The following is a 12,309-nucleotide window of genomic DNA, read 5'->3' as shown; positions in this document are numbered from 1 at the left end:
GTATAGTATGACATAGCAATCTAAAGAAAGCAGACTATTTTAGACTGTATAAAACCCAACCAATTTGATGTGTTGGTCCCATAAAATCAAAATTATCCACCCTCCAACCCCCATGCTGGATTTGCTAGCATGTTATACAACCATTTAAGGTATTTAATTGCAAAGTGCATATACCAAGTTATCTAATATGTTGGTCCCAAAGATTGAATGAAAGCATTAAGGAGTTAGTGCTCTGAGAGAGGCATTTTGATGTAGAATTGGAGAAAGCCTTGTAATCTCAATGTTCTATTGTATTGTATTGAGGTTGTGTTGATAATGCATTTTGTTGTTGGACTGTGTTGTAGACTGTATCAAACTCATCGTGGTGTACTTGTGAGCATTAAAATTATATTAGAACATTGTAGGTGCATTAAATAATTGGAAGTGGAAAAAGTTGGAGATGGAAATGAATAGGAAAGGAAGGCACTCAGAGTTGTTGAAAGTGATGTGGATAATATGTTTGATGAAAGTTGTGGTTGGTAAATTTGCAAAGAAGATGAGAAGTGCAAGAAAAAGTTAGCATTACTAAATTGGAAGGTCAAACAGATTGAGATAGCCTTGAATCATGTGTGTTTGAAAACGATCTTTTTTTGATGGCCTGCAAGGATGAGAACAAGAGAGAAGTATTAGCAAGACATGAGATACTGTAATTTTAGGAAGTAAACAATAGAAATAGGGTAACAACAAGGAAGTAGAACCATGCAAAGTGTGAGTGATGGTGCTGTGCAAACCTATTTTGTTTGAATGTGAAAGACAATGAGAAAGACAAGTATGTAAAATTGCAGAAGTAGTGGAGAACGAAAGATAAGCGTAGCTGGAAAACTTTCTCACCGTGATATAATCTTTTACATTTTTTGTTGACCCTGCAAGATGCAATTGTTATGACATGTGGAAATGCATGAAATAAAATATACAATATGCTAAAGGGTATAAACGCTGCGCTTGCAATACCCGTGTTGGGCTTTTTTGCAAGTGTTTTGTCTTTGTGATCTTAGAAAGCTTAAGAAAATGAACTTCTTCATTCTTTCTAGAAATGGTTGATGGACCTGTTGATTCCCAAAACCATAGATTGGAAATCCTAGAGCTTTGCCAAATCTCCTACTGATTTCTTAATCAGCCTTGGGCAACGCAGGAATGGTCAAAGACCAAATTCCTCTGCACTTTAGGCTCCACTAGATCTAGGTGGGTATACCTTAATCTCCAAAGCACAAAGAGACTTCTTTATAGTGAATTTAAACTTATCAATTTAGCTGTTTGCAAGAATGGCAAAATGTTTCCTGCAACTATGCTTTATTATGTGCTTTTAACTTGCTTTAATCTGAAAACTTGAATGTAATTGATAGTGAATGAATGTTTATAAAAGAATATTGTTGAAACCTTAAGTAATTATGAAAAAACAACACTGATAGAAATAAGAAGTACGTTTCCCTGATGAGGACCTTATGCACACCAAATTTACTCACAGAAAACTAACAATAGACCAGTGCCTTATTTGACAATTTATATGTTACTTAGTGGATGAATATTTGCAATCAACTTTGGAGACAGTTTGAAAAACTTAATGCAAGACTATCAATGCAATGGTTTCATTATGTGTTGCAAGAATAACAAAAACAATTCTGTTTCCTACACAGTAGCATGTGATGGCACATTGCAACAAATCTTAATTAGATTTATCCAAAGAACTTGATTCATCAACACCATGTAACATAAAATGATTTGAAGATAAAGACAACAAATCTTATATATTAATTTTGGAATAAAAAGGCATACAAAAGCTACAAACTCACAGGTACTTCATGATATTCTTGCTTGCACAAAATGACTTTTCATTTCTACAAACCTACTTTATATAGCACTACTAGTCCCAACAAACAATCTGAAAGATAGGAGTTTTTTTCAATTGTGTAGCTCCCTCCTCTTTTTTTGTATACAAAATGACTCCCTATACATATGCGACTCAAAAGACACAAATGAAAGGACACACCCTTTCATTAATACAGACTTAAAACTGACAAAAACCTAACTGCTAGAACAACTAACAATATTACCAAACATATTACAATTGACATAAATTAACTTTGGCCATCCAAGACCAAGCCACATTTCAGAATATGCCGAAGGTAGGTCTCATCCTTGTAAGTGGTGGAGTTGAAGATGATATCTCGCACTACCATATCTATAGTCACAAAGATTTCCAGCTAGTCCACTGTCTCTGCCATGCCCAAGGTGTCAGTCCGTGCAATACCTAGGGAAGCATTAAGTAATGATTGACATTCTATAATCCACACATTCTTGTCCTTAATCTTCCCTATTTCTTCTATCACTTTTGGAATATTGTGCTGCACAATCTCCTGGCAATCATCATATTCAACCTTCAAGGCTACATCAAACTTCTCATGCTTTTTCATCAGCCTCTGGATTTTTTCAATAATTGCACTGTCTATCTGACTAGCCTTCTTATCCTGCAGTAGCATATGTAATCTGTCAGAATTCTCTTATGTGACAAACTGTTATCCATATTTTTCTGGTAGACTATCCATAAGTCTTCAAGAACTCCATTTAACTTTTCAAATCTCTTTGACAATAAGACACATGCTGTGTTTGCCCTTATGTTCTGCATTTTGTCTTTCAACTTCTTGTTTTCTTTATGCAATTCCTCACACTTCTTCTTCAATTTTGATTCATCTTCTATTTGGAGTACATGTTGACCTCTACTTCTCAAAAGTTCTTCATACATTGACTTGTAATTCCCTATTTCTTTTGCCAACATCTTCATCTGTGCCTTATTTAATTTGGAAATTGTTAGTGAACAAATTTTGTCTTTCTTTAAATTGAATTGATTCTATGCTCTGTTACCCCTTTGAAAGACAAAGGTTCAACTAAACAATTGGGTAAGTGTGACATACATCACTTCCCTCTGAATTTTAGATAGGTACAACTCCCTTCATGAGTTATTCAGGGAATAATCTAACTAAATAAACTGATATGCTTTTAAACTGAACGCATGTAAGGTTGCCTACTTCATTCTTTGATGAGAGGCCAAACAATATGTAAAATATTTCAGGATAGTTTTTCTACGAAGTGCTTCACCACGAATATCAGAAAAAAGAAAAGCAAAGTTTAATAACACCGATTTCAATACTTCTTAAGAATAAACAAGAGAAACATAGTCTCTTTTCAACTAAATATCTTTCCAAACAACACAGAAAGAAGCACCAAATCGATAACAACATCCATCATCAGAAGGATAATCATAGACATATTGATTAGATTAATATTTGCAAAGAAATACCACTCCACGGATTCAAACTCAAAGATTTTCCACCTCAAAATGCATATGATATTTATATATGTATTTCATGCAACAAAGACATAACAATACACGCATAAGTTCTTTCCAAGTACAGATTTAAAAAAAAACTTTATCACTTCCTTCAGACCAAACTAAAACTTCTAAAAATCTTAGTATATTTTCTAACCCTTTCTCTATCTATCTTAATCTAATTTATAGTAGTCTTTTTAAAGAATAGAGGAGGTCTCCTTAAAAAATCGACCTCCTTTGAAATAGTTATAAAAACCAACAGAGTATTTAGGGGATAGATGTCCCGAAGTCATTGCAAGGTTATGAAAATCATATAAAATAAAAACAAAGCATTAGCATCATGCTATGCCTCTTCTCCATCGTCATCCTCTCCTCCACTTTTGTGGGCATCATGGGAGGTTGCAAGCTCTTGAATTATAGACTGACTCGGATTTTTCATGGCATTGACCTTTGCTTTTGCGGCTTCATTGTCCCACCTATGTTTCACCATTTTCTCGGCATGCTTAGGTAACTGATCGTTACCAATGAATGCCATGGACTCAATTCAGGCGATTTGTGTTATATCTTCGGGAGTGAAGTTGCCTTTAGCCTTAACTTTCTCCATGTGCAGCCTAAATGCCTTTACCGCGTCCTATGTGTTCAGCCCACAAAGTCCTAGTTGCCAATCATGGTCTGGGTTAACCACATTATTGTCATTGACCAAGCTACACTGAAGTTCTTGAAGCTCGTAAACAGAGGCCCTAGCATCAGAAATCACACTTGAATGTAATTACTCGCCACACTATAGTTTTCTTCAATACGAAGAACTGACACTCATCAGTTACCAATTTAATTGAATTTTCTGCTAAAAACTTTGTGGCTTTGTATTCTTCTATCTTGGTGAGCATGGGTAATACATTTTCCCAATTATGCTCTTCCTTGTCCCATGCCACAATCTGATTCTGAATCTCCGCAGTGAGGTTTTGCATTTCATCGCATAGCTTCCTGGAGTTTGTAATATATTTTTCACCATATCTAATCACTCCTTCAATCCATTTCTCTACGGCCCCTGTGATGCTCTTGGCTCGCTGAACTTGATTCATTAGTTTCTTGTTCTCTGGTGAGGTACGGTCATAACTTTCTGAAGCATGCGATATGGGAAGTGCTCCAAAACAATCTATGCTATCAATGAATTGAGCTAGGATCTTGATATGTCGTTTCAGTTCTCTTTTCTCTTGTCCATCTTTTTATGACCCGGTGAGCATCTTCTTAGTTGATACTTGGAAAAGGTGGTTATTAGAGTCCCTGCTCATGTTCCTGAGATCCACTTTGGTGACCTCAAAATCCTCTGCATTTACTTCCTTATTCTCATCTTTGGACTTATAAGAAGCAATTTCAGCAACCCACCTCGTGGTATTTTCATCAGCATCCAATCTAGCAGTTGTTTTGAACTTCTTCTATTTGGGACCCTTCTCCATGTATTTGACCACCATGTCATGAATTGGGATGGAAACTGGGATGAAGCTCCGTTTCTTTCTTACTGAAGTAGTTATCCATTTGGGAGTTGTACTTGAACTAGTTGTTCCTTCGGTTACTTTAGGTGGGGGTGTCATGGCTACAGTGATTGCATGAGAATCCATAGTGTTGACAATGTCACTATCAAGGTCCTCGAACTCAAAAGTATCAAGGATCTTGTCTTTTACCTCTGTGTCTTTGACCTGGTCCATTTTCCTTTGTGCAACACTTTGTGACCTTGTATATCGAGGGGCAAGAAAGTTCAAAGTAGGATTAGGCTCGTGCTTGGTGTGAGATGACTTCTTATTTTTACCTGCATGAATAGGCATAGAAGTGGGGTTAGAAAAATGGTTTGGGGAATGTAGAGAAACCACATTATCTCTTGTAGGATCAATCTTGATGCCTAATTTCATTGCTCTTTTCTTATTAACCCAATCTGCGGTTCTTTCCAAGACTCTCTTTGTTCTAAGCTGTATATCATCCTCTTCTTTCTCATCCCAATTAATGCAGGACGTTACGGGTTCAGCTTGGTCTAGATATCTAGGTTCAAAAAGCTCCAGATAATCCTCTTCGATCCCACTTACATCAAGTTTCACCTACAATGAAACTACTTGTTCCAGAACCATTCTCATATTTTCTCTTTTGAACACTTCAAGCTCATCACCGCAATCTTCCCAAAAGTCCTCCAAGTGTGGGATTGGAAGATGCGACATCAAACCAAGACTCCGTGAGAAACCTTTATTATCAAAGCCCTTCCTTTCATGATACAGTGGAAAATTGAAATTCTTCAAGTCAGCTCCTATGCTCAACACATCTGACATTGAACTACAAGATAAAATGCCCAATTGAACAGGAAAATGATCCTCCCATTTATCTTTGGGTTGAGTTTTCTTAATTATGGTAGACAACTGCCCACAGATCTCAGCAAGGACAAAACAATCTGAACAAAAATGAGGAAGTCTGAAAGGCTCTTCTTCAAAACCACCTACCCTTATATAACAAAAACGAGGAAACTGAACAAAGAAACTACCATATCTTTTCACTAATGCTTGGGAATCTTCAGACATCCTTTTAGATTTCATGTTTTTTAATTCATAACACAAGTCCCCCAGGAAAGCATTATGTACTCTCCTAAAATCTTGCAATGCATTATCTTTTTGCAACATGGGGTAAAAATCATACACGGAAACATCTCCTTCAACAACTTGCCTAGGTATTCCCATTATTTCTGTAACACATGCCAGACAATATATCAAATATGAGGACATAAAGAAATTTTTCTTGAACTTCTTCACCATGCTCAGCTGTTCACTCATGGAGTCAGCAATAAGCTCTGCCCAATCAAGATACTACTTTCCTTCCAACACCAGTTGCACATAATAGTAAATCCAGTCATTAAAGCTGTAGGCCTCAGCTGCACTTCTAACTCGGTGTAACAATAACATAACATCATGGATGTGGGGAAGCATGTCATTTTTGTTGGGATATTTAGGTAACTTGGAGCCACCCCTCTGAGGAAATTTCAACCAATGCTTCTCTATATTAGTCCGATGTCCAATTTTATATGTATTGAGCTCAATGATTGATTAGGCGGGAGAAAAATTTGAGAACTTATAATCAGGCAATTTGAAAACAGAAGAAATGACTTCCCTATTAATTGTGAGGAGGGTTTCACCATGATCTCTCTTGATAGTTTCAGATATCAGATCATACCTCGCAATGCACTCCCTAACTAATTTTGGGCAAGGGATAGCAGGAGGAAAGGTTGCTGCCTCTACGAGGCCACTACTTAGAATTTCTAAACCAAAAGAACTGTCAATTCCTTTAAACACCCTTTCCTTCAACACCTCTAAATTCTCTCCTTTCAGGTCTGTATCACTGACAATGGGTTCTGTGCAAGCAAGATTGAAAATATTTCTGAAAAGGTGCAGAATGGACTTCATAATTCATAAATAACAACCCTTATTTCTCCCAGCAAATTTTATTACGAGAGAGAAAAACAACTAAAAATCACTGGAGAAGATAGGAATCAAAACTCACCTTCACAGTTGAAAATAATCGAATGATTACCAATAGACAAACCTTCTATCAAACATTCCGCAGCAATGAAGAACAAGTTTCTGAAATTAATCACTTCATACCTTATAGCAAATGAAGTGATAAAAGCTCATTTAGTGCATTAATTTCGGCCGTCAACTCCATTGTGCCAAGCATTGGGATTTGACATCATGCATGTGTATTGAATGCATGGTGGCATTTTTGGGGTAACCGCCAATTCCCAAAAATGATTACTTGCCTTCAAAAATCAGCCAGTTGACATCACCTGAGATATGGTTCAATCTGCATCATACTTAGCAATAAATGCACCATCATGTCATTTAGTCCATGGGACCCACCTAATTTGAACATGCATGAACAATTTGAACTGACTTCATGAGGGTTCAGGTAGTTCAAAGCATACGTTGTTCCAAGGAAATTTTACTTTGAAAAGATTAACTTTTGCTAACTGCCGCTGGCCTTTTGAACTTTATCAAACATGTTGAACATCACTGAACTGTTTGAACTAGGTTCAAACGGTTCACGATTTGGAGAAAGAGGATATGAAACATCATTTGCGACCGTGAAAATAGAACTGCTGCAAAACACTTGAGTGAACGTTATCCTGGAAGTATTTTAGACACAACTTAGAACCTGCAGTACCTAAATGAACATTATGAACTCCTTTCAAAATGTTCAAGGGGTTCATGAGGTTCAAACAGACCATTGAAACTAGGCACTACAGATTAAGAGACAATTTACAAGCAGATTAAGGATTGAACCAAAGAAATTTCAACAAGATAAAGACTCAAACAAAATTTTGTAGGGTGACTTACTCTTGTTATGAGAAATGAATGACATGATAACATTGGCTTTGACTGGGGATTGTATTTTGTGAAAAATGCAAAGAACTCTAAATATTTGGTTTGCACAGAAAAAATAGAGAGGGGACAAAAGGACACACACCCAAAAGGCACAAAACAAACAACTAACCTACTATGTACAGGAACTCTTGATCATAGATTTCAAAGTTTATAGAGCTTCAAGTCTTGCCCATTATAGGTATAGGGCATAACCGTTCCATTAGAATAATTCAGTCTGAATGCATTCGGTCCCACTACTTCATGGATCTTGAACAAACCTTTCCACAATGAATCAAATTTTCCATGGGCTTCCTTTGGTTCTCTTCTTTTGTCCCACAATAGTACTTCATCCCCTTTTAGGAACCCTCTTGGTCTAGCTCTCATATCGAATATTTCCTTCACCCTGTTCTGATGCTTAGTAATTCTATCCATTAACATCTCTCTTTCCTCTTCCAACTTCATCAAATACATGACTCTCTTTTTTAGAGCATTTTGGAAAAAGGACTCCTCAATTACGATTTGAAGTCTCACCACTGCCAATTCCAGAGGTAAAGAAACCTTCACGCCAATCCCATACACCAGTTCATAAGGTGCCATTCCAATTGCTCTTTTAGGAGTAATTATATCCGCCCATAAGGCTTCATATACCTTTTTATGCTAGTTCCAGGCATTATCATCAACTAACTTCTTCATGATGGTTACCAGGTTCTTGTTGCTCAATTCTGCTAACCCATTACCTTGCGGAAAGTAATTAGAGGAATGTGAAAGTGTAATTTGATGTTCATAATAGAACATACTCAATTCTTCAGAGGAGAAATATGATGCATTATTTGCGACAATCTTCCGAGGGACCCCAAAACGGACCAAAATGCAATCTTTGAGAAAATTACATACAACCTCTGAGTTCGCCTTCTTAGTGGGGACAACCTCTACCCACTTAGTAAAATAATTTGTTGCTGTCAGAATATACATATGGCTAACACTAGAATGGGGATTTATTGGACCAATGAAATCAACACCCCATTGTTTGAAAGGTTCATCCACTACCACAAGCCTTAAAGGTAGAGCAGCTAAATGTGATTTTCTAGAAAAGAGTTGACATTTTTCACATCCCTTAACATAAGTATATGCATCACGAAACATACCAGGCCAATAAAAACAATTTCTTAAAATCTTAAAAGTGGTTACCGAGGATGAGAAATATCCACCGTAGGCTTCATCATGATAAACTTCCAGAAGCTTGCGCTATTGAGGCTTATCTACACATCTCAAATAGGTACCATCCAAGCCTTTTTTGTAGAAAACATCTTGCCCAATAACATACTTAGCTGCTTTCAATTTGAGATTCCTTTGTTCTTTAGTTGACAAATTAATCGGGCAACTACCATAGGTCAAATAATAAGCTACATCAAAAAACCATGTATCTTGCAACGCAACGAATAGAGTCAATGGTAGCTCTTTTTCTGTCTCCATCTTATTTTCTGCTATTAATTTGCATAAGTCCCATCCTTTAACCATCTTTGTAGGATGAATATCCAGATCATATTCCTGAATTTTGGTTACCCATGTTGCTCTTTATTGAGTCCAACTTCCTGCTGAGTCAAAATACTTTTCACTGCAGAATCTGGAACAAACACCATAGAGTGAGAGTGCAAAATATAATACCTGAATTGTTTAACTGCTTTAAGAATGATAAAGGCTTGTTTTTCTGAGAGTGAATACTTAAGCTCATGTTTCTTAAGAGGGACACTCATAAATGCTATAGGTGCTTCTGTCCCAGATTCATCTACCTGTAATAATATTCCCGACATTGTATGTTCTGAGGCATAACAGTATATGACAAAATTCTTTTTAAAATTTGGGTTGATGAGAGTTGGCGCATTGGCAACTGAACTCTTGATCTTTTCAAAATATTCTTTGGCTTCATCAGTCCATTTAAAAGGATACTTCTCACTCAATAAGTTGATGATGTGCTTAGTAGTTTCTGCAAATTCGGGTACAAACCTTCTCAAGAAATTTACCTAACTGAAAAATGACCTTACTCCAGTCCGGTTTGAAGGAAAGCTAAGGTGTTGGATTGCATTGACTCTTTCTGGATCAATATTGACACCTTTTGAAATGATGTGCCCCAATAATTTGCCCTCGGTTACATAGAAAACTGACTTTTTTGGATTCAAGGAGATACCATGCTCTCAACAACATTGTAGAACTGCCCTCAGATCTTTGAGATGATTTTTCCTATCTTTAGAAAACACGGTCAATTCATCTAGGTAAACAACAATAATTTTGTCACAAAAATCCATAAAAGAAGAATCCATGGCCCTTCGAAAAGTTGCTCTGGCATTAATCAAACCAAAAGGCATACGATTATATGCAAATGTTCCCCAAGGGGTGATGAATGTTGTCTTGTGCTATTCATTTTCTGCAACACTAATTTTATTGTAGCCAAAAAAACCATCTAACATTGACATCATTTCCGATCCAGCTACTATCTGCAAAATATAGTCCATATTGGGTAAAGCATAGTTATCCTTAAGACTTGCCTGGTTCAGATTGCGAAAATCTACACAAATCCTAATTTCCCCATTTTTCTTCCTCATAGGTACTATATTGGCCACCCAAGTGGAGTGATGAATTGGATATATAATCCTAGCTTTAAGCATTTTATCTACCTCCTTGAAAATTGCTTCTGCCATCATGGGATTGAAATTTCTTAGTTTTTGTCTAAAAGGAGAAACACCAGGCTTCAACGGAATTTGATGTTGAAACTGACCATTCCTAAATTCCTTCAAATCATCATAAGACCAAGCGAACACATCAATGTATTCTTGCAATAACTCATTGAGCATTCGTTTCTCCTCAGAAGAACAACATTTGTCGATGGTTACCATTTTAGGGTTAGATTCATCACCCAGATTGATCTTTTCACAACCCACCTTATTGTCATTATCAAGAACTTTCTTGCCAGTGAACACATCATTACGGGTGAAAAACCTCTTTAGAGTCACCAAACCTTTCAGGATTTTGTTTCCCTTAAGCTGAATGAAACTCTTATTAGAATCAATACCAAGATCTAGGAAAAATTCTTTACACATATCTTCAGAACCCTCAAAATATGATTGGACAAAGGAACGGGTACACTCCATGAAATATTTAATCTGAGCATCTGTATCAAATACTTGCCAATGATTCACATTGTTAGGGACACTAGGCCTATAAATCATTTCAATCCTATAAGAATCATTCTTAAAGTCTGGGTGTGGTAACAAGAGAGAAGCTGAAACGGCCAATGAATCCTTCCTAGTATTTTGCTCTCTTGGTATAGCTTCAATTGAGAAAGCATAAAAAAAATCTATCTCATCCTAAACTCTATTTCTATAATGTTTTAGTCTATCATTCTTAACAAAATAAACATTTCTTACCTGTTTAACAATCAGCTCTGCATCACCTTTAACCCTAAGCAATTTTATGCCCTTATATTTGGCTTCATTCAACCCTAAAAGTAATGCCTCATATTTCGTAGTGTTATTTGTATTCTTGAAATCTAATTTAAAGGAAAAAGGGAAAACATTACCATTAGGGGAAAGTAGAACTATGCCTGCTCTTGACCCAGAGTTGGCACAACTTCCATCAAATTCCATTTGCCACAATTTGTCTTGTTTATCAACTTCTTCTTCTAATTCTTTTTTATCAGGTGCAAGAATGAGATAATTTCCAAATTCACACTCTTGGAACATAAGCTGAGCTTTCGGATTATCAGAAGGAAAGACTGTATATTTATTTTTCGGTTCAAGTTCAATTTTGATCTTCTGTTTTCCTAGTGGAATGATAGCTTCTGACTAATCCATCTTGATTTCACCTCCAAGATCTTTATAAAAAGTCCTACTTAAAAGCATCTCATAACTTGCAGGAATGTCAGCAACCAAAATTGTTAGTTTCACCCTTTTATCAGGACATGCTGCAAGCACTGCTTGAGCATCCTTTACCTACCCAATGAGAGGGACCTACTTCCCATCCATCGAGTAACATCTCCCAAATGTTTTAGTAAGTGTTAAACCTAAAGCTCTAGCAACAGATGATGACATTATGTTATCTAACGCCCCTGAATCTATAATACAATTGCTGAGCTTTTGACCGTTCAGGAGGGAGATATAAAAAGGTTCGGGCTTCAGAACTTCAGTGTCAAGCTTATCTTCAGCATTGTGAAAGGCAGAAGGATTAATCGAATTAGTGGGAGGGCAAGAGGCAGATGTAGGTATTTCAGCAACAAACAAATCATTATCAACCACACACTTATGCATTGAGGACTCTGAGGTAGGATCTCCTTTTACATATTTAACCAACTTGTCTAATTCCCTCGGGTTTAGTTTTAAATATTATGTAGTGGAAAGTTGAACAATTGAAGCTTTGCAAAATTCAATTATGTCAAAGGAGGGAGAGAGAGAAGAATTATTTTTACTTTCAATATTCCTTTGTAAAATCTTAACTTCAAGAGTCTTTGCATGAAAGGAAGAATCATTACTTGCAGGATCCTTACCCTTGAAATTACTT

Source organism: Cryptomeria japonica, chromosome 11, assembly GCF_030272615.1.
Source record: "Cryptomeria japonica chromosome 11, Sugi_1.0, whole genome shotgun sequence".
NCBI lineage: Eukaryota > Viridiplantae > Streptophyta > Pinopsida > Cupressales > Cupressaceae > Cryptomeria > Cryptomeria japonica.
The sequence above is the reverse complement of the archived record's forward strand: the minus strand, read 5'-3'. Positions refer to the sequence as shown.